Source organism: Nymphaea colorata, chromosome 6 (assembly GCF_008831285.2).
Source record: "Nymphaea colorata isolate Beijing-Zhang1983 chromosome 6, ASM883128v2, whole genome shotgun sequence".
Taxonomy (NCBI): Eukaryota; Viridiplantae; Streptophyta; class Magnoliopsida; order Nymphaeales; family Nymphaeaceae; genus Nymphaea; species Nymphaea colorata.
Window position 1 is genome coordinate 135,787 of NC_045143.1, and position 10,549 is coordinate 146,335.

The window sequence follows — 10,549 nt, forward strand, 5'->3', positions numbered from 1 at the left end:
CAAGAAGAAATCACTCACCGGAGGACGATGTAACCTGGCTCTGATACCATGTGAGAATCTTCACTAAAACATCACCGAATCACGTCTCTCCGTCTGAAAATAAGGAGGATGGAGAATAGAGAATAGAGAAGGCAATGAAGGTAAGAGAACCGGCGGCCAATGCAGCCACACTATGCTTGATCTCTATTATTAAAACATAAACCTAATTAGGTTTCAACAAAAAGAGGAATAAAACATGAAGTAATTACAAGAGGTGCCACCACTTAGACGTGAAGACATAAAAACGAAGTGGATCGGGTCTGAACAGACCCGATCCAGACCCGATCCCTTTACATTGATGCGTACAGACTTAACAACATGCACATGCTCCGCAAAACTTTTAATAATAGCAGCAAACGGGCAATTAAATCACTGAGACAAAACCCCAAAAATGTAAAGATGCAAACAGAGGAAACGAACGGTGACCTCCAAGCAAGAGAAATACATTTATACAGTGGCAGTGGCGGAACAATAAATTTTGGACTATGCCCCTCCAAAAATAAAATATCGCTCTAAAAAATATATGCATAGAGAGGGATATTTTATTTTTGGAGGGACATAGGTGAACATAGAAAATATACGCGTGCAGAACAGTTTAATCCAGCACTTCTTGTTCCACCACAGTTTAGGACCCTTTCCTTTGCAAAACCCACTTCCACATCCAAATGAGCTGGTCATGAGCTTAGAGTAGATTTAGAGCTCAAATATCAAGGAACCCTTCTCCTTATAATACTTCTGCATCCAAATGAGCCGATCAGATGATAGTAGATTCTGAGCTTTGAACTTTTCTCCTTGCAAAACCCACTTACATGACTTGTAAGATTTTTTGTCTGCTCTCAAAAACCTAACGTGGTCTTACAGAAGCATTTGTTCCTGTATCCATCTCCTTGGAACCGGATGTCCGAAAGCTTTGGCTCTTGTTGGTCTCAGATCTCAAAGCATTTCTAATATTCACAACCTCACCAAGCAACTGCTATGCTGCCTTGACATACTTGGAATACTTAGGGAGCAAGGCTGGGGGCAGCTTCCTCCAACTTAATTCCCATTCTTAGCATCATGGAATCGCTTTGTGATCATGATGCTTCACACCAGAAGGACATGGAAGAATACCTAGTCAATTGGGATTTAAATCCATTGAGGCATATTAAACTATATGAATTTGGATAGCATCTCTCCCTGATGACGACTATTATGTACTTGTTACTTACCTTTGCTAATTAATCATCTTATTCACCACATCGGTGTGCGCATGCATGGTTGAATGTGCGATGAGTGCTTCAGAAGCCACACATTCGAACCTCTGTACAAAGCAAGAAGAAAAAGGATTGGATTCACCAACTTCCAAATAAGCAGTGTGCCCAAGGACAGGGGCCGGTTTGTGGTTCCTTTTTCAAATATGGGCTAACATTCATCTCTTAGATGTAAGTGAAATTTGGATGTAAATTAAATTAAAGCTACCAGATTATGCCAAAAGACTATCGCAGAATCGAACTCTCAACCTCCATCAGCTGGTTTTAAGTCGACTCAGTTTTTTAATTGGTGTCTAAGTATCAGTGTGCAAACATACCTTGTGCCTTCCATCCAACCAGGGAAATGGTCATAATAAGTTCTGCTTTCAATTACTGTATGTTGGGTGTATGATCAAGACTAGTATATCCCCTCTTTTTTCTCCAATCAACATCTATCCCATGGTGAGTGTTAGGCCAGCAAACTTTGCTCTGTGAGAAATGTACATGAAGATTAATTCACAAACTACCTTAAAGGCCTAGTTGCTTCTGTATGTATATACAACAGCAGTTACTGCTGTAACTTTTGTACCTTTGACGCATACCTCTCGGCCTTCATCGATCCGAAGTTACTCCAATCTCTTGGTAATGAGTTGCAACCCAATCCTATGTATAGACTCTATCTTCTAGCAAGTGTTTAACCCATTGGAAATGCCGATATCAAACCAGTTTTGGTTGCTGGCAACATATGCTTTCAACCACAACAAACATTATGCATTAAACCACAACAAACATAAAAAGAAAAGACATTATTTCATGTTCAGTACATCAACAACACATTCCTGAGGATGCCTTCAACCAACTCAACAACCTCCTTTGGTTGTATAAAGTATTTTGCTTTTTGTAGAAAAGTTGTCGTTGAATGGTGAATGGCATTAGAGGCTCTTGGTTCGCCAATCACACCAGGCATGGGCAAGCAACCAAGTTCAGGAAAACTCATAATGTTAGGATCAAGTTCACGAATTCATGCAATAGTGCCCAACCGCTGCATAAAATGCTTGCCATATCAAGTGTTAGGAAAGTCCTGGAAAAAAAAGTATCACTGTTCACCTTCCAGTTCATGATCATGGGCCTTACCAGCAGCAACGACATTTGGTTAAGAACATAAAAAAATTCAAGACCAATAACAAATCTAAAAACAAGCTTTCCAAGACATTCTGAAATAAGCATTAGTTGTGTCATTTTCACGCCTAAAGAACCTACATTCTGATATAGTTTTGGTCCAACCTCAGCCCACCTTCTTCTCCTCCAATGTAGGAAAAACATCTCGGTTATGGAAAGGGGAAGAACTAGATTAAAAGCAATAGCCTCAATCGACGGGGAGCAGGCCGAACAGCCAGCCTTAAATGAGTGACACAACATAAATAGCATCAATGAGAAAAGATTCAATAATATCATAATTTTTCCCCAATGCAGGACATTGTCCTGATTTATGGATAAACAAACACATACTAGTTAAAATATCCATAACTCTCGACTAACATGACACAAGAAGAAACAAGGAAGAACTGAATAATAAGCTGGTCCAAATCTATGAAGGACCCAGCTGTCGAAGCAAAGGCATGGGTGGGTAGTTGATGATGATGAAGAATAATTCCACCCCATTTTGCAAAACCATGTATTTCAAGCCAAGACAAATATTAGATGAAGCCAAGAACAAAACTCATGCAACTTCAAAGGATATAACTTTTCAAAAATGTCACAGTTCAAAATTGACCGTTCTTTTGAAAACAGATAAGAGACCTTCCATGACAGCCTCAACCCTAAGTTTGGGTTATGTCATTGAAATGCAGTTTGAAGGCATTTCAACGGGTTGAGGAGACTCAATTAAGGTGCAATAATGGGTCAGGTTTCCAAATGATCTGCCTCTCCCAAGACAGAGGAAAAGAAGGACAATTTGTCACATTCAGCATAAGTGGACTAGGTTTGAGGACTATTCCATGACTTCATCTATTCCATGAAAGGGACTAGTAGTTTGTTAATGAAATGGCAAACACCTTTCAAGACCAAAGGGAATTGATTAGTTCCTCTTATGCCTAAAAAACCTCGAAACATAACAAGAGATGTCAAGTTTTTATTTTGAAATAGTTCAAAATTATCAATTTAACTCATAAGCTTGAGTGCTCGTGTTGTGCAAACAATATGTCATTCATTTACCATACTACCATACAGGCATTAGGATTCATTTCGCATCAATGTTGTCGAACCTCTAGAAGGGACATCTTTCAATTTTCTAAATGTGAACATAAAGGAATCATCCTCGACGTCTTAGGTAATAAAAAAAAGGAGCAGATATTGACCCCAAATCACACATCTACGAAAGATTGCCACATTCAATTCCTGCAAGTTTAGCCTTCATGTCTTTCATCTCTGTCTTCATCTCTTGGCAGGCACCTTTTGTTTTTGTTTTTTTCTTTTTTCTTTTTCTTTCTTTTGCATTCAGCTTTTTGCCTTTTTGATTCTTTTCCTTTGATTTTTTTTTTCCAGGCCGACCTTCACTTTGAGGGAATACCTCACCACCTCAAAGGCTACTAACGAAGCTCCACCGCTTTGGTAGTTATGTGTAGCTTTGTCACGTGTCCAACCCGCTTTCACCTTACGAGTTTCTCGAGACCAAAGGTTCGTAAGTCAATATCTTCGCGAAATAGACATAAATCAGCTTTATGCCTACCCGGTACTCGTGATTACTGACTTAGAGGAACAACTACACCAAGCCCCGAGCCCATCTCACAACCCTCATTTTGCTACCTGCCAAGATCTTACAGAGCATTGTGGCTTCTCTCACAGTATATTTCATGTTAAATCCTTGTAAATGTTTGAACACCGGAATCAATAGCATTTCCTAGGATTGACTTTCTCAGCTTCATAGGAGTTTTCCTTACTGTTCACATCTAGGATTTTTAGCTTTCCCGTTCCATAGATTGACAACAAAAACTTGAAATTTCTCCTACTCAAAAAGATACTAAGAGTAAAGCACAGACATATCGTTGTGAGAGAAGCCATTTTTAAAATGTTTTTAAAGAAAATTAAAAAAAAAACTTTAAAAAAGTTCTTGACATCAAATGGTATATCACAAGGAGGAATGAACTTTACTCCCTAAAGAGACAGGCAAATGCAAAACAAATGGGGTAGACTAGGAAGAAGAATGAACTTCACCAACTCTGCTATAAAAATATGATATTCTACATAAAAGGGTGGTTTAAGGGTGACGAGTTCCATAAATGTATAAATAATAGGTCATCAACTGATTGAAAGTTTTGCAAGAGGTTTAGGTTAAGCTCTCTCTTTCCTTGAACAAACCCTAGGATAAACCAATCCTATAAAGCGGCTTTTGTAAAATCATTAGAGAAATGATAACGACAACAACAGCATTGGACACTGTTAGACTTTGATGTAAGGTTGTCTGCAGAAGCGAAAGTAAAAAAAGTGTTCGGACTTCGGATATAGAACAAAGGCAGACTTTTCGATTTCTGACGCGTTCATAAATCTGGGTTAAAAAGACATGATATTGTAAAGAGATGATACCAAAACCAAGGATTTTTTATTCTACAGAAGTAGAGGATTTTAGAAAACCAGAATCAGAATTTTTTGAACTTGGTATTGTTTTGTATTTTTTTTATTCTGCCCAGTTTCTGTACAAAGTAGAACAAAATTCTCAAAAACAATGTTTCCTAATTAAACTATCAAAGATAGTAAAAAATCCCACAAAATTCAGAAACTATATTCACATGTAAGAAGATCAAAACACAAAATGCTTGCACCCAAGAAGAAGATACAACACCAAGCACACAGGGCAAGAATAATAAGAAAATGTAAAGTACATTAGCAAAGAAATCAAACAATTGTCATTCTATAGAATTTATAGAAAACAGATTTCTCTTCAAAGAACAAAGCACCTCACTTCTTGTAATGGACCATGAACCTTCATCACATTCCCAAAGGTTGCTATGACAATTAATTGGGCTGCATTAAGGGGAAACTTTTTTTGACAATAAGACTGTCTTAGACAAGTGCAATCCACCAATGAAGAAGGAAAGGAAGAAGAAAGGAAAAAAAAATGCATACCAGACAACGACTGCTAAAGCCTGTCTACAACAATGTGCTGCCTCATTGAGCCTTCCCTTTCCCACGACAAATTTGACCAGCCATGCCCATCACCAAAATTACGTCACAAGTCATAACTGCAAATACAAGAAAAGCACAATTATAGGAAAGATCTAAAGATGAGCCTCAAATTCTTCCCTAATATCTTCAACATGGCTTGTAGACTCAAAATTGATGATGTAACATCCCACTCCAAACTTTGGAAAGATTATTTCCGGTGTGAGGAGCTGTGTTAGTCCCTGTGGGGTCACGTGTTTGATGGTTACTGCTGTATAGCTTTGTACACCCAATGCAGGACATGTCCTGATTTATGGATAAACAAACACAACTAGTTAAAATATCCATAACTCTCGACTAACATGACACAAGAAGAAACAAGGAAGAACTGAATAATAAGCTGGTCCAAATCTATGAAGGACCCAGCTGTCGAAGCAAGGCATGGGTGGGTAGTTGATGATGATGAAGAATAATTCCACCCCATTTTGCAAAACCATGTATTTCAAGCCAAGACAAATATTAGATGAAGCCAAGAACAAAACTCATGCAACTTCAAAGGATATAACTTTTCAAAAATGTCACAGTTCAAAATTGACCGGTTCTTTTGAAAACAGATAAGAGACCTTCCATGACAGCCTCAACCCTAAGTTTGGGTTATGTCATTGAAATGCAGTTTGAAGGCATTTCAACGGGTTGAGGAGACTCAATTAAGGTGCAATAATGGGTCAGGTTTCCAAATGATCTGCCTCTCCCAAGACAGAGGAAAAGAAGGACAATTGTCACATTCAGCATAAGTGGACTAGGTTTGAGGACTATCCATGACTTCATCTATTCCATGAAAGGGACTAGTATTTGTTAATGAAATGGCAAACACCTTTCAAGACCAAAGGGATTGGTTAGTTCCTCTTATGCCTAAAAAACCTCGAAACATAACAAGAGATGTCAAGTTTTTATTTGAAATAGTTCAAAATTATCAATTTAACTCATAAGCTTGAGTGCTCGTGTTGTGCAAACAATATGTCATTCATTTACCCATACTACCATACAAGCATTAGGATTCATTTCGCATCAATGTTGCCGAACCTCTAGAAGGGACATCTTTCAATTTTCGAAATCTGAACATAAAGGAATCATCCTCGACGTCTTAGGTAATAAAGGAGCAGATATTGACCCCAAAATCACACATCTACGAAAGATTGCCACATTCAATTCCTGCAAGTTTAGCCTTCATGTCTTTCATCTCTTGCAGGCACCTTTTGTTTTTGTTTTTTTCTTTTTTTCTTTTTCTTTCTTTTGCATTCAGCTTTTTGCCTTTTGATTTCTTTTCCTTTGATTTTTTTTTTTTCAGGCCGACCTTCACCTTTGAGGGAATACCTCACCACCTCAAAGGCTACTACGAAGCTCCACCGCTTGGTAGTTATGTGTAGCTTTGTCACGTGTCCAACCCGCTTCACCTTACGAGTTTTCGACGAGCCAAAGGTTCGTAAGTCATTATCTTCGCGAAATAGACATAAATCAGCTTTATGCCTACCCGGTACTCATGATTACTGACTTAGAGGAACAACTACACAAGCCCCGAGCCCATCTCTCAACCCTCACTTTGCTACCTGCCAAGATCTTACAGAGCATTGTGGCTTCTCTCACAGTATATTTCATGTTAAATCCTTGTAAATGTTTGAACACCGGAATCAATAGCATTTCCTAGGATTGACTTTCTCAGCTTCATAGGAGTTTCCTTACTGTTCACATCTAGGATTTTCAGCTTTCCCGTTCCATAGATTGACAACAAAAACTTGAAATTTTCTCCTACTCAAGAAGATACTAAGAGTAAAGCACAGACATATCGTTGTGAGAGAAGCCATTTTTAAAATGTTTTAAAGAAAATTAAAAAAAAAACTTTTAAAAAAGTTCTTGACATCAAATGGTATATCACAAGGAGGAATGAACTTTACTCCCTAAAGAGACGGGCAAATGCAAAACAAATGGGGTAGACTAGGAAGAAGAATGAACTTCACCAACTCTGCTATAAAAATATGATATTCTACATAAAAGGGTGGTTTAAGGGTGACGAGTTCTCATAAATGTATAAATAATAGGTCATCAACTGATTGAAAGTTTGCAAGAGGTTTAGGTTAAGCTCTTCTCTTTCCTTGAACAAACCCTAGGATAAACCAATCCTATAAAGCGGCTTTTGTAAAATCATTAGAGAAATGATAACGACAACAACAGGATTGGACACTGTTAGACTTTGATGTAAGGTTGTCTGCAGAAGCGAAAGTAAAAAAGTGTTCGGACTTCGGATATAGAACAAAGGCAGACTTTTCGATTTCTGACGGGTTCATAAATCTGGGTTAAAAAGACATGATATTGTAAAGAGATGATACCAAAACTAAGGATTTTTATTCTACAGAAGTAGAGGATTTTAGAAAACCAGAATTCAGAATTTTTTGAACTTTGGTATTTGTTTTGTATTTTTTTTATTCTGCCCAGTTTCTGTACAAAGTAGAACAAAATTCTCAAAAACAATGTTTCCTAATTAAACTATCAAAGATAGTAAAAAATCACACAAAATTCAGAAAACTATATTCGCATGTAAGAAAATCAAAACACAAAATGCTTGCACCCAAGAAGAAGATACAACACTCATGCACACAGGGCAAGAATAGTAAGAAAATGTAAAGTACATTAGCAAAGAAATCAAACAATTGTCATTCTATATAATTTATAGAAAACAGATTTCCTCTTCAAAGAACAAAGCACCTCACTTCTTGTAATGGACCATGAACCTTCATCACATTCCCAAAGTTTGCTATGACAATTAATTGGGGCAGCATTAAGGGGAAACTTTTTTTGACAATAAGACTGTCTTAGACAAGTGCAATCCACCAATGAAGAAGGAAAGGAAGAAGAAAAGGAAAAAAAAATGCATACCAGACAGCGACTGCTAAAGCCTGTCTACAACAATGTGCTGCCTCATTGAGCCTTCCCTTTCCCACGACAAATTTGACCAGCCATCACCAAAATTAGGTCACAAGTCATAACTGCAAATACAAGAAAAGCACAATTATAGGAAAGATCTAAAGATGAGCCTCAAATTCTTCCCTAATATCTTCAACATGGCTTGTAGACTCATCCCACTCCAAACTTTGGAAAAGATTACTCTTCCGGTGTGAGGAGCTGTGTGTTAGTTCTCCTGTTGGGGTCACGTGTTTGATGGTTTACTGCTGTATAGCTTTTGTACACTCATTGTATGTCTAGAGTGTAATTCTACCTCAGCTCTATTCGTATGTTTGTGTATAGCTTCAATTTTTGTTCAATAAAATGGTCAAGAAAGGCCCCTACTCCCTGCAGGTTTGCATTGCAAAAGTTTAAAGGAAGGCTTTGGCATGTCTCAACTGCTTTTGGAAAAGCAGCAAAGTTTGCTCCGCAAACTCAGATATTTAGCATGGTCAAAACTAACTCAAAATTAGAGGCAGTTCTATATAGAATAGGGTTTTGGAACTATATAAGTTTGCATGCTATGTTAATTCAGAGAAATAAAACATCCACTATGATGCAAATCACCTAAACGAAGGATTCTTATCAGAGTGTTTCTTGCGTTGTTCCTGGATACTTATTTTTGTCCCGTTTTGTGTCAATTGGATGATGTCTCTGATTCAAACAAAGAAACCAACAGTTGCCGAACACAAAACAGAGCAAAGTACAAGATATACATGTTTCAATTTAAGATTCTACATTACAGTTGACGAAGGCTAAAAAAGGATTCACAAGCTTTGACCAGAAAAGGGGGAGGAAGTCATAGAAGCTATACACAAGATCCTCGAACCCTCAAGCTTCACACAACACACACACAGAGAGAGAGAGAGAGAGAGAAACTTAGATATTGTTTGGGAACGGTAAAGTTTTTATTATTTGCAAATACAATTTGAAGCAAAAGCCAATAATGTCATTAATCCTAGGCAATGGACAGGCCCAAATATAACTAAACAGATAAAAGTATTTAGCAACCAACAAAGAAGAACAACAACGCATGAAAGTCCGATATTCATATATAACATCCATGCTGTAAGCAGGTCCTTTTGCAAACTTATGATCCAATTAAACAAGTTTTCAAACATAAAGCAGATCTAAAACAACCTTCCCTATCTTGAAAAGGCGAAGACGACAACTAGGGCTGCGATTTGGGGAAACACAGGCTGTTTGGAAATAAAACGAGAAAGAAAGAGGCAAGCCTGCGCCTCACCTCGACAGAGACGTGGAAGAGGAGTTGATGCAGACGTGCGATACGAGAATGGGCAGCTGCATGCGGAGAGCTTCTGCAAGAGGAGGAAGACGGCTTCTCCACGGACAAGGACGAAAAACAGAAATTATGCCCCAACGGGCAGAAAGTTTGTCCATGCTCCTGAATTTTAGAAAAGAAGAAGGAAAGAGGCGGGTAGGGCTCGATAAACCTCCCCTCACCAAAATTTCAAAATCGACCTAAATATTATGTAGTGTTTCAAAAACACACTTTAGTTTTAAAATTTCATAAACTGCCTTTTTGAAAACTTGTGGGCGTGACAAGGAGACTCACCGTCCAGGTCGGCGGTGTTCGGGGCAAAGTTATAAATATTCGAATGTGAATGTCAAAATCAGATTCACACCCAATGGAAATGCCAACGGATAATTATTTATACTTGATCGGATATTTATGAAATATCTATATACGAATCCAAATCTAGATCCGATCAGTTGTTTTTTAAATCCAAATTGGATCTGATTTCTTAGTCAGGTATTAATTTTTTTTTTGGTACCCCGATTTTTTTGAAATGGTTGGATCGAATATCTCATCAAATCAAATATATTGACATCCCTAAGTATCAATTTCCTTTCCTACCCAAACTAAACAAAAGGGCCTTGGTTTTTATCTTTAATAGACTGTTTTTAAAGCCTACGGGGCTTCGGGTAGAAGATGGTATGGAGTTTTACTTTAGAACCAAGGCCCTTCTTGCACACAAAACCTTTTTTTGTTTTTGTCTACCCATCAAAACATAAAAGCTATGTTTTTAAAACTCATTTAAACAATCATTTTTACAAAACCAAGTTTTCTAAAAAATCATTTTGTCAAGGAATTGCCCAAACGC

The 10,549-nt window shown here is 37.7% G+C and overlaps 1 long non-coding RNA gene across 1 annotated transcript; it reads right to left on the reverse strand.

Annotated features, from left to right (window-relative positions):
* Positions 1-1,885: 1,885 nt before the first annotated feature.
* Positions 1,886-9,841, reverse strand: LOC116255448 (uncharacterized). Its single transcript, XR_007573544.1, has 3 exons — positions 9,670-9,841; positions 8,358-8,467; positions 1,886-2,016 (listed from the first exon to the last, which is right to left on the reverse strand). It is a non-coding gene; the product is annotated as an uncharacterized LOC116255448 (long non-coding RNA).
* Between the last annotated feature and the right edge of the window lie 708 nt (positions 9,842-10,549).